Source organism: Myotis davidii, unplaced genomic scaffold, assembly GCF_000327345.1.
Source record: "Myotis davidii unplaced genomic scaffold, ASM32734v1 scaffold765, whole genome shotgun sequence".
Lineage (NCBI taxonomy): Eukaryota > Metazoa > Chordata > Mammalia > Chiroptera > Vespertilionidae > Myotis > Myotis davidii.
Window position 1 is genome coordinate 1,575,145 of NW_006296056.1, and position 13,819 is coordinate 1,588,963.

Genomic DNA, 13,819 nt, shown 5'->3' on the forward strand with positions numbered 1-13,819 from the left:
TTATAATACATTATTTATATTTAATATATTTTTGTATTCTAATGTATAAAATATATCTAATGTTATATAATCAATATATTTAAGTATGTAATACATGATATAAAAATATAGGTACATAATGTATATGATATATAGATTTAGGGCCTTAAGAAAGAAGGATAGAACCAAATAAATCAATGGCTTGAAGAAAGGGACTATCACTTGTGGGATTTCAGACCTATTGATCGATTATGGTAGGAGCACAAATCTCTGGTGAGAAGCAAAGCTTCTGTCCATGCTCATGAGATGCAGATGAGGACCGAGCAATTAGCTGATGATCTTGGCCGTAGTTGCTTGTTCTAGACATTGAGATGACTCACCCCAAAACAAACCTCAGCAGAGGCTGGTAATCCCAGCATCACACTATCCCATCACCTCCTGCTTTTCTAGCTGAGGCTTTCCAGCACTCTGTCCGACCACCCAGATGGTTTGAGATGCTGCCAGCACACTCATGAGAGAACCTTAGCTTGTGGGTGTTTTCCTGACCCCACTACCTCAATCCAGAATATTCTCCAAAGCGGTTATTGCGCACAACACCTAACTCTCCCACACCCCCACTGTTCAGTGATCTCACCTCCCCAGGATGGCAGCCAAGATTCCCAGGAAAACACCTGCTCTGCTGATGAGCACATAACAAAGGGGGAAGCAGAGATGCTTCTGGCCAATCCTCCAACTGAGGGGTGATTTTCTACACGCCTCCCAGTCAGAATTATACTCCCCAACCTGAAGCAAGTTGTGAAAATCACAGGAGACTGAACCCCCTAGTGCACAAGTCCGGTAGAATTTTTCAGCTTTGAGAAAACAACTTTAAATGGATCGAGTTGAATCAATGATGGAAATTCAAATAGAAAAATCTAAGCCAATAATTGGGTTTTCCTCAATTGCAATGAGGGAATCTCCATTTCTGGCTTTAATTCTTTTCCTGTGTTTGTATGGGCAACAAAGGAAAATATTGCTCTACCTACAAACAAAAGAAACCAAGAGTGACAATCAGGAGGCTACGGGCAGCTGCTCCAATAAAAACTTGATTCCTTGCTCAGTTTCCAGGCCTGAGCCCGTTTTCAAATGCAGAGCACATTGCCTGAGGGAGATGGTTAAGTCCTCAGGAGGGAGGATCAGTAACACTATGGAAAACACATATGGCAATGATGTCCCTCATCCTTTCCCAAAGAGACCCATGGTCATTAGGCAATCCTACCCCAGGGAAAAGCATTCCAAATATTTCATGGACTATAGGGCATAGGGTCCAAGTTATCATAATTTTGCTATATAGAAATGTGCTTCCAACAAATGTATGTGGAACATGTAATTTTCCAGGATAAATGATATATCTATAAATATGGCCTCGTAGCTATATGTAATTTACATATAAATATATTTAAAAACATTATCTAAAATGGATACATTAACATTGAGAGTTTGCTGTGTGCAAGGCACTGTTCTAAAGAGTTTTAACTCTTTGAATCCTCACAGCAGCCCTATGAGATGAGAATTTCATTACATTTTACAGAAGAGGGGAATATAGTGCTTTGTACAGATGAGGAAATAGGCACCGCACAGTTAGTGAACGTGACTAAGCACATGTTGACAATGATTGGAGAAACTGGCTTTCAAACTCAGGCACTCTGGCTCCAGGGTCTTTACTCTTTTGGTATGGAGTAAGGGCAAGGAGGACGAGGCCTTATTCTCCTGTTCTTTTTCTCCGGATGTCCTGAACTTTTGCTTCCAACCCAATCAGGGTTTATTTGTGTGTGTGTGTGTGTGACAGGATGAAACCCCCAGAGATTTTTAACTTGTCTATTCATACCTCCAGGGAATTATTTTATCAACAATAGCAAGTCAAACCCACAAGCAGGTGTTTAGCCAAATCTGTGTTCTGGAGAATTTGAGGTATTTCCAGTGCATCATATGCTTCAGGTGCCAGGCTGGTGACCTAAGTGAATGGAGCAGCTGGATGGAGACTGTGGCAAATTATGGTGCTCACACCTGTCTAAAAGGGGCAGCTGCTCAATTCCAGCCTAGAATTGCCAGGAGAAGAATAATCCAGTGTAGACAGACCTCCCCATTTTTTTTCAAGATAATCAGAAATATAGATAAAATCTCCTGGCTTTTAAATATTAATGATTTTTTATTTAAAAATCTTAATCTTATTTAACCAGTTCTGGCAGCTGAATGTTTTATAAAAACTTTACAGATTGTATAGTTTATATACATTTCATACTGAACAAAAAAAGGGTGTTTGAGCCCACAGATGCAAAAATACTGCACCAACCAATCCCAGGTAAAGGCAGCTTTACCCCCTGTAGAGCTCTCCCTGCAGCCAGGAGGCAGTCGGTTCTAAGTATAAACTTCAAAACTGTACAGAAGGAAGGTTTTGACTTCACTTTCCAGACATTCAGTATGATTGCAAGCTCTGAAGCCTGACTAATAAGAGGCATCTGTATGCAGGAACCAGCCGCCACTCCTGAGAGCAATGCGCACCTCTGTTTATGCAGGGCACTCTTGGGCACTGCACTGTACTTGGAATGTTGTGTCGACATGAAAGCGGATACCAAGAACATTAAATGTCAAATATAAGGTAGTTCTTTTTCTTTTTTAAAAAGGAGTTTCTGCATTTAATAGTGTGCCAAAAGAATTTTTAAAAATATTTTTTATTGTTTTTTTTTACAGAGGAAGGGAGAGGGATAGAGAGTTAGAAACATCGATGAGAGAGAAACATCGATCAGCTGCCTCCTACATGCCCTCTACTGGGGATGTGCCCGCAACCAAGGTACATGCCCTTGACCGGAATCGAACCTGGGACCCTTCAGTCCTTAAGCCCACGTGCTATCCACCGAGCCAAACCAGTTAGGGCCAAAAGAATTCTAACTTACTAAATAAAATATATCCTATGTGAACCTAAAAAATACACTTTATAAACATAAACATATTTTTTTGGTGTAATCCATCAATCTTATCTGCAAATAGAAAAACAAAATTGTGTAATATGAAGTAGTATTTCTCACCCAGCAACAAGAAGCATTGCACTCATGTTTCCAAATGGGTCAGAGACACTATTTAAATCAATCCCATGAAGGCTAACGTAACTTAGATATTTATACCTAAGCTATCCAGTGCTTCACTATTTCTGCAAAACCAGCTTTCTTCTAGAGACAGTGGTTTCTTCATGTTAACTGGGTAAGAACCAGACGCATTAAACAGGAAGGAAAAGGCAGTTGATTTTTTGCAGCATAAATCCCAAGCATACTTTAGTTTGGGGCCATGTTCATCAGTGGAGTTTTCATCAGAAATATCCGAAAGGATGTCTTACTTTTGATTTAGATTTTTCATCTGAGGTACCTGTACCTTCTTGGAGACAAAAGCACATCTCAGGTCTTTCGGTATCTCTGTTTGGTGCAGGGGAGGTGACGCTGTCTGGTGCCTCTTTAGAGTCTGTTCTAGAAGGAAAAAATAAGGAAACCAAACATTATTCTAGACTTTTCTGCCACCCCAAACCAGCAAAACATACTTTCCTTTTGTATACAGTACAAGCCAAAAGATAAACAGAAACCGAGAGCTTCAAAGAGCTGTCTAGAGCTTGCCATTGTACGTTCATACTTGTGTATATATTAAGTATAAAATAATGACTTTTGGACAAAGGAGCTTTGCAGTCATTTATTTGAAAGTTACAGTACTTAAAAACTCCTTGATAATAAATAGCTTGGATGTTTCAAGTCCTGCATCCAGTGTGACCTTGGAGTGAACTTGTTTCAGGCTTTGGGGATGGATTAGAGCACCTTGGAGCCACAGATGTCCCGCTCTATAATTCCAGGGCCATCAGCAGGCAGTCTGCCAATCAAAACTCATCCATCTTCCTCTCAAGTATTTCAACAGGGAGTCCCTCCCTTGGGCGGAACCCCAGGTATTCTTTAGCACTTCACACTCCCTCCCATTAGCCGGCTCCAACCCATCATCATGTTACAGCGCAGGGGTGCTTTGGATTCCTCAGCACAACTGGATTACACAAGGCAGGCTGCTTGTGACCCATGACTTCTTGGGTGAAGGTCCCAGGCCAGGACACCCAGGGGAACAGGCCTTCTTTCGCTGCCAGATCCGGGCCATCTATCCATGTTTCACATGCAGATGTTCCTCCCATAATCTTGGGAAACGTAATGGTGGAACAGTCATCTGCACTGTGTCCGAAGGTAATAAAGGGTGTTTGAGCCCAAGCCTTTTCATCGGCTCAAACCAATTACAGAGAGGCAATATGTGGGGATGCTCCCAGTCCAATGGCTGGGCCATTTACTGCTACAATAATAGCTTCTTCAACGGAATGAAACCATTTATGACGTTTCTGGTAGCTTCCCCCATTTCAGTGCTTTCTCTTTTTCTGCAGCCGACACTGTCTCAGTTGGGTGCCTGCGTGGCCTGGGCTTCCTGCTCCTGCTCCTGCTGCTGGGGAGCTCAACATAGAGGGGCCGCAAGCACTCAGTGCTCGGCCCTGGGGTGAGCCTCGGGCCTGGGACCTTGTGGTGGCATTGCACCAGGTCACAGCTGGTGCCGTGCATTCGTGATTTTTATTTTTAATGGCACTCTTTTGCAGGCCAAACAGAATCCCATGGACAGCAATGATTCATGAGCCGCCATTTTGTAACTTCTGACCTGAATAAAAATTAAGTGGGAGGTCTCCCACGTGCTATGAATTGAGTAGCATTGGGAAGGTGACCGCCTCTCACCACACATCTTCCCCAGTGCAGCCAACCCCTCTAAAAATCCTCGGACTTAGTGTGTGGAGGCCTTAAAAATTTTTTTAAAAATTGAGAGTCTGTTACCACAGAAAATGGAAGTGGATATTGTGTATCCGATATAAGTATTGCTACCCCAGCTTTCTTTTCCTTTCCATTTGCCTGAAAGATATTTTTAGTTGCCCAGTTGCCTTGAATTTGACTAATTAGGGAGAGCAAATCCAGTGGCAAACGAAGCAACTTAAAGGCTTTTCTTCCTGTGAAGCCGATCTCATTAGTTCAGTTCCTGCTCTGAGTTCTGGCTCTGCGGGGCCATCGGGCTCCAGCTATGCTCTTGAATCTGATCTCAGAGGGAGAACTCCTTCCTGCCTCCACTGGCTGTGATCCCATAGTCTTCATGGATGTTGTGACAGTGCGGCCAGCACCCATGCGAGCCTGTGGAGAAAACAGGTTGGAAACACAGCCTCAACCTGATCTTCTCTCCCAGGCATGGCTTCCTTTCTTGAAAGACCTCTGTGACTGCTCTTGGCTACAACATAAGGTCTAGGCTTTTAACTGTGGCATTTATAAGGCCTGTGATTTGGGCTCCACCCATTTGCCTTTGTCTTTCAATATAACTCTTTCTGCATTGCACCGCAGTCTGATGGCACGAAGCTGTCTTGCATTCCCTCCACCATCCTGAACATTCCCCCTCCCTTACTTTTGCAGATTCTATTCTGTTCCTGGCATGCCTTTCCTTCCTTGCCATCTACTGTTGGAATTCTACTTACCATAGAGGAACTTGGGGTTCTTTTTGCCATCCAGTACCCAACATCCTTACCTTTCTAGTAGAATGCTGATCCTAAGGGCGTTCTCCATGTCTGTGGTCTTGATGGCCTGAAAATGAATAACGGAAGCCTCAACTACAATCGGAGTCAAGAGGATTTGTAGGGGGAGCTCTCACACTCTACTACTCGTCAGTTACCCCAAACAGGAAGAGTTATACCTTGCATCTCCTACAGGAAGACGTTTTCTACTTTACTACCAGGGCAGGAGAATGGAAGATTTTTCTCCTGACCTGGCAACAGCTCAACCAATGAAAGACTGTCACAACTCAGCCAATGAAAAGTCACTACACTTCAAACTTCCAGTTTCTTCCAATGGACTCTGTATTAATTCCTCCTAACTTCCCCCTTCCTCTATTTAAAAAAAAAAAAAAAAAAAGTTGTTCTCTTTCTCCAAACTTGCCTATGGTTTTGTCATAACTTGAATATCCTGAATTGCAATTCTTTGCTATTCCTGAATAAATTAATTTTTGCTGGTAGTACAATAACTTAGTGGTGTGTTTTTTAGAGTTGGAAAGGAATGACCAACTCTTGCTAAAGAAGCCAAAGCTACTAGCCTTCAGTTCCTCACCCTGACTTGGCCAGTGGCTGAACATGTGACTTTGCTCAGTTTGTTATACATTCTGTCCTGGGACTTTGACAGGCAATAAAAGGACATTCTCAGTAGCAACAAGGCCAAACCAGCCCATTTTTTTCCGTGTGGGGTTTGTATTCTTCATCCATGGCTCCCTTGATTCTGCTCATTTGGTCATTTCAGCCTCCTGTAAATTCCATGATCTCCTGATCTCCTTCTTATACCTTGCTCTTCTTTTGGTTAAGCTAGCTAAAGAAGCTTCCTGTTGCTTGCAGCTAAGAACTCTGTCTAGCATATCCTTCTTTTTTAAAAAAATATATTTTATTGATTTTTTTTACAGAGGGGAAGGGAGAGAGATAGTTAGAAACATCGATGAGAGAGAAACATTGATCAGCTGCCTCCTGCACATCTCCTACTGGGGATGTGCCTGCAACCCAGGTACATGCCCTTGACCGGAATCGAACCTGGGACCTTTCAGTCCGCAAGCCAACGCTCTATCCACTGAGCCAAACCGGCTTCGGCTAGCATATCCTTCTTTAAGGCCCAGTTTAGATCTTACCTCCCACAAAGCTTTTCTTTAAGCCATCACTCTTCCACAGTACTATAAATTCTCTAATAGAAAAGCAAATCCTTGGAATTGGCTCTGATTTTGAGTTATTTACTTACAGGTCTGTTCCCCCCACCAGACTTGGAGCTCCTTGAGGACACACTGTGTCTTAGGTGGCTTTGTAACTCCAAAGCTAGCTCAGTGCTTGGCACATAGTAAGTACTTCATAATTTTGCATCAAATGGTAAATATGGGTTTAGTTGAATTTATGCAATTGTTTCTTTTTTTTCTAAATTTTTATTGATTTCAGAGAGGAAGGGAGAAGGAGAGAGAGATAGAAACATCAATGATGAGAGGGAATCATTGATTGGCCGCCTCCTGCATTCCCCCTACTGGGGATCGAGCCCACAACCCAGGCAGTGCCCTTGACTGGAATCAAGCCTGAGACCGTTCAGTCCACAGGCTGATACTCTATCCCCTGAGCCAAATGGGTCAGGGCAAATTTATGCAATTGTTTCTTTCAGGACATTGCACAGCTTCAGATATTTTTTTCCAATTTCTCTTTATTTAAGAAGGAACTGAAGACTGAAGGAAAAAGAAAATTATGCAGCTTTTATTATTAGCCAAGCCCTGGATCAGCTGCTTTACATGCAGTACCAGGTCACTAAGTATGATAATGACCCCACTTTATGGCTGAAGAAACAGATTCCAGAAGCTCAAGTGACTTTCCTAAAGTCACTGAACCGGTAAGAGACAGAACTGCTATGACCTCAACATGCTTTTCCTCATCCTCTATCTCCTCATGGTGATTCTCTCAAATTATGAAATGTCTAAAAGTCCAGAAGAAATGGAAGGAAAAGCAGGAGGTTGAAAAAACCTCAAACAACCAGCCCTTGAATGGAGAAGTATCTACATTTGGAAGCTTAAGTTAAATCTTTTATGGAGCATCTTACCAAGACTGTCTTTAAGAGTTTATTCATTATGGGACCTTCTAATTAATTAAGTTTCAGTTCATTTTAGCCCACAAATGCTTCAAATCGCCAGGAAAGAATCTGGAAGTGAGAATGCTGTGGATGCACCAAATCCCAGTCCGTACAAAGCTCCCCACTGGTAGGGGACGAAGGCTAATAAAAGCCTCACTCAAAGACAACAGGAATCCTATATGGACCAGCAAAGGGCTCTGGGTACACAGAGCAGGAGGGCAATTCCCAAAATACGTATCAGGAGTGATTTCACAGGTCAGAGTGAAAGGATGTATAGAAGAGAAGCCAAGCAGGGTGGTTTAAGAGGCTGAGCTCTGGAGCCAGCTGCCTTGGTCCAAATGTTGTAGCACCTGCCAGCTCTGGAATCTTGAACAAGTTTCTTTGCCTTTGTTTCTTCATCTGTAAAATGGGAGAATAGTAATGGTACCTACATCATTAGGTTCTGGTGAGGATTAAGCGAGTTAACATTCATAGTCTTAAACAGCAACCTAACACCAAGTGAGTACTCTGTGACTGGTACACTCCAGTGTAGGATGGACAGCAGAGAAAGGTGCAGGAAGGTGTTCCAGCCATGGAACCACAGGAGGTACACGTGGCAAATGGGAACACAGCGCATGATTCAAGGGCTGGAGCTCGGCGTGCACAAAGGGATGGGAAGGGTGGGCAGCAGTGGGCTGAGGTGGGATGGAGGAGGACGCCTAGAATGGAGGTGAGCTAAACCTCAGTGGAGGGCATGTGTGCAATGTAGCGACTTTTCCACGGAATAACCCCAATTTGAAGCCAAGAGACTATTGCAGATACACAACAATGAATCTGGCTTCTTGAGTTAGGGCATGGATAAAAATAGTCTACAGGAGAGAACCTTGGGTGTTTCTAAAAGGAAAAACCCAGAGAAAACTTTGCTATGAATTTTTAAAATATACCCCTAGAAGGAGAGGAAGGGAGGCCTGTTCTGTCTGAGGCAGCATGCTGCACATGTCTGAGGCAGCCCTAATAGAAAAAGATTGGCACCCAGACAGGGCACAGACACGAACCCTAAATCTCAGCTCACTTCCTGCTGTCTACCCCTGAGAGAGTCATTTATGATTTTTGGATCCATCATTTCTCCACCCTCAAAATTTGGACAAACCTAGCTTTCTCTGCTGGGAAACTCTCTCATGATGCTAGACACATAGCAATGAACAGGGTGCTGTGTGCGTGCTGGATAACACCACATGTAAATATCCCCATAGCCCCTCCCACCACATGGGCAATTCCCAAAGCCATGATTAATCCCTTTTGAAAGCTCTGCATACATATCATTCTGCCTGCCCGTCTCCCAAGGGGGCACAGTTGATTAATTCTGAAATTCTCAACAGCCCTGAGACTGTTTAAACTTGTAAATGATGATTCTGTGATTCTAACTGGTTCAACCTTTGTGAGGCCCGGCACACCCAGGAGCCACAAACCCACAGAACAGGTTAACCCAGCCCCAGTCACCCTGAAGGATGTCAAGAGGGGTCCTTAGAATTTAATGCTCTGCTTGTGGGTGTGGCAAGAAAGAGCTGCTTTTTCTCATTTGGGGAACCTCCTTTTAAAAATTGAACAAATAATGTACATCCATTGTAAAAAACATTAGATAATATAGCCAAAACATAGAAATACAAATTACTACAGTCCCATCACCCATAGAAATTCAGCATTAAGCTGTGTAGCATAAGTAACTGTTAATAGACATACCTTTTGCTAATCTGTTGTCACATAGCCTTCCAGACTTCTTTCTATATATTTTTATAAAATAGAATATTATTCTCATTCTTATTAGTATCTTCTTATTCTCTAAGTTCTTTTACTCAATAAAAAAGTAAAATATAAAATAAGCACCTTTGCTGTGTCTCAATGTTGCTTTATGTCACCTTGTTTAATGGCAGACTAGTATCTCACTGTAATATAATGGAGCAGTCAGAACTCTGAGGGAGATAGAAGCCCAAGTCAAGCTGGCTTAAGCACCATGGAGGGTTTTATTGGCTCATGTAACTGAAAAGGCAGAAGCAAACTTTAAGCATGGCTGGATACGAGGACCACCATCTCAGCCTTCCTCAGTCCCTCCTCTCGATGTTCCTTTATGTTAGCTGCTCTCAGGTGAGCTCTTCTTGCTGCACACTTAAGTCCTACCAACCCCACATCCAGCGGAGGACCTCTCTGTCCCAATTGTTCCCACAAAAAGTCCCTGAGGAGAGTCCCAATGCCTCGCTTCGTCCTGTGCCCATCTCTGAATCAGTCACTATTCACTATCAGGGGATGGAGGGCTCCTACTGGCCAGTGTCCTCTGTGGAGTTGGGTTAAGAGCCCCTTCCAGCACCAGGAAAAGATCTGTTTCTCAAGTTGGGATGCTGCTACTATAAGAAAAACAATTACTAGGCTGACCAACAATTACAGGTCGGTACCAGGCATATATGCATTTATGACACATAATAAACAATCTTCTTCATTGAGAGTTCTATATATGTTTGGCACTGTGCTAGTCATTTTACATATCTTGTATAATCCTCAAATAATCCTATGAGGTTGGGGCTGTTGTCATCATCAGTGTTTTATAGAAATCTTAAGCTTAGCAAAGTTAGTTTGCCCAAAGCCACAGAGTTAAGCTAATAGGGTGCAGGCACGACTAGAGCAAGAGCCCAAGTTATCAATCCTTGTAAGGGTTGTACTTTTCTGAGCAGACCATAGTTGATGGAGCTGAAGAACTGTTGACATTGGATACCAGAGAGAGTGAGCTGGAAAGATAAGAGGTATTGATCAGAGATAAGAACAAATAAAATTAAAATTATAGACAGGGTTGCAGATACTGATAATGATAAGGTGTAGGGTATGACAGTGGCTGTGGGTAGCTGAGATGTAAGATCTTTTGTGGATGAGGAGATCAAGGAACTGAGAGGCCAGGGCATTGGAAGAATTGTCTACATGGACCTTGAAATTACCAAAAATTAGGTTAGGTTAGGAGAGAATGAGAAGCCAGGAACTAGAATCCTCAGGAAATGATGGGAAATCACATGGGTCTGGCAAGGACTACAACCAGAAGGGGCAGTGAGTGTTTTCACCTCTTCACATAACCTTTGGGGTTGTTGGTCCTCAGGCAGCACGAGGTCACAGCAAGAGGGTGACGGGAACAGAGAGAAAAAATTTTGACAACATAAAAAAATGAATCAATGGATTTCAGAAGATGCACTGGGAAGCATGGGGTCTGAGCCTAGGTAGTAGAAAGTGTTGAGGAGAGAATAGATTTAAGATACATGAGGAAGGTACTTGAAGATGTGATGGGTGAAGGACAGGTAGGGACCAGGCATTACACATGTTCCATTTTTATAGGTAATCAAGTTCGCTCAAGACGATTCACAACTATGCCAGAAAGAGTTGGGTGCTACAAATAAAATGCACAGTAAGAAATTTGTCCCCAAGAAGCTTCCTAAATATTAGGAAGTAAAGTAAGTATATGAGAAGTGGATAATGTGAAGTCAATGAAGTCAAGTGCAGTAAGTGAGACTGGAAGGAAAGGATATTCTTATTTGGTGGCTGATGAGGCCAGATATTATAAAAGAATGACAGCTGAGATGAGTTTTAAAGAATGGGAAGGATTCCTACATCTGGAGAGTTGCTGATGGAGACAAAGAAATAGCATGAGCAAAGATATGGTAAGGGGAAAACACTTGGTATATCTGGAGAAAGTGGAGTGACTCATTTGACTGGTTGTTAAGAAGTTGTGAAAGATAAACCTATAGGATGAAGAAACAGGGAAGCGTGGAAGATTGTTAGCTTTTCTTGCTGTCTTCCACATGTGGTTAAGCTACTAGTGGAAAGAGGATTTTAAGACAAGGAGACCACTTGGGGGAAAGATACATTTTGTGTAGAACATGTTGCATTTGAGGTAACTGTAGGACATCCCAGTGGAGGACATACCCAGTGATCAGTGATAAATTACCATTTGTATTTCTTATGAGAAATACTATATGGATGTGTAATGCCTGCATATGCCTGCATTTTTTAAATACCCCGATTCATTAAAAAAATGATTTGAGTGACACAAATATACACATCAGAACTTTTTAAAATGAGAAATTAGACAAAGGAAAACACAAGGATGAGAAACAAAATTAAATTTAAGCCATAAGGTAAACATATCATCTTTATGCCATAAAATCCTGTCAAATTGCTAGAGGTGGACAGTACTTGTGGCTTTGAACTTCCTAGCAACCAAAACAAAAAGAGGAAGCAATGGTCAATTGTCAGATTTCTAATGGATGAGAAATACACATCTGTAAATGTTCGGAACAGGAGAGGTGAGGACTCTGATTTATACAACAGAGCTCTGAAGGAGATATCAGATGTCCTCCTCACCTGGTCCCCCTCCCATTCAAGAGCACATCCAGCTTGAAGTTAGATATGAACTTATGATTTGCTCTGTCCAATGATGTGTGAGCACAAGGGGTGTGTCATATTTTCAAGTGGAAGTTAAAAAGCCAGTATAGAACTCTCCATTCATGCTTTCCCGTGCCACAGTGACCACAACTGCCAAGAAGAGAATATAGAGAAAAAGGGAAGGAGAACGGGCTGTTTGGCAACATCTAATGAGACATGAAAGAAGGCTGAAAGAGGAGAAAGAACAGTGCAATACCTAGAAGGAAGACCGTGGGAACCACAGGATCCTAGAAACTAAGTTGAAGGCTTTTTCCAAAGGGAGAACCTGAGAAAGATTATATGCTTCCCATAGTCACACAACCAAAAAGTGGTATAATTATTATCTAAGTTCATTCTTAATGAAGGAAAGGGAACTACAGGCCCTATTACTTTCCAGCTGTATGACCTAGGGCACAGTTAGCCCACAGTTTACTCACCAATAAACTGGGGACAATAAAAGTACCCCTAAAAAGATAGTACCTCCTCTGCAATATTGTGAGGACAGATCATATATTGTCCGCAATGCACAAAGGTTAGGGTTCTATGCTTTGAAGACCTGGAATTCGCAAATGTACTCGAATGTTCATTTTCACCTTTTGAACCCAGAAAGGGAAAATTGGGCTTTAGGCATCCATTCCCCAAAACCACACATCTCCAGGCTCTGCAGGCCACAGAAGGCCTGGACCTGGGTCTCTGGCAACACTCACTTAACCTGCATGAGCAAAACAAAATGAAATCACAGTGTTTGCCAGCATCCACCCTGCAAGCTCCGAAGGACAATCTCTTGGCAGGAAGGGAAAATAATCTTTTATTCCTCAACCCCTTGGATTCCAGTTTGAGCCAAAGCCCTATTTTATGAAATAAAAGCAGTGATCCGGCAAAAAAACAACTTTTCAAAAATGGAGTGCCTAATAACGAGAAACAATACCACCTCTCAGATGTTATATCTCGGCATTGCCGTAGGTGCTCACACCCATCTCTTTTGTCTAAGGCTGTGGTTTGAAAGCCATCTGATATCCATGTGGTAGCTCTGTTTTCTCTGGTGTCTGCCATGTTGTCTGGCTTCTTTCAGTGGCTCCCAGCTCACTCCATTCACCCTCAGTCTACTGAAGTCCCCACATAGGTTTTGGGAAATGGTAAATTTTTGGTGCTTGTTTGCAAGAACATTTTGTATGAGATCACCCCCAGAATGGAAGATGTGTGTAAGATCACTGACACCTATATATTTTCAGGGTTGTCCAAAGTGTTCATCCCATCTGCGCTTGAATACTTCTAATGACCAAAGAGCACACTATCAAGAGTATTCTTTCAAGCAGCATCTCCACTTAGGCCATGTGCATTCCCCCCTGCAGGCTTAGCCGGTGGGGTGCCTTCTTCCTGAAACCCTACCTTCCCTACCCTCTGCCAATACACAGTCCAGTCACCTATCTCCCCATACATTGGAGATTTTCTCCCCCCTCAGTACAATTTTATTCAGTTTAGAGTTTATACAACAGCATTTATTGACACCTACTACTTGCCAGGCACTGTTCTAGGCTTTACACACAAAGACTGTAGTTCCCTTTCCCTCATTAAGAATGACCTTAGATAATAATTATACCACTTTTTGGTTGTGTGACTATGGGAAGCATTTAATCTTTCTCAGGTTCTTCCTTTGGAAAAAGCCTTCAACTTAGTTTCTAGGATCCTGTGGT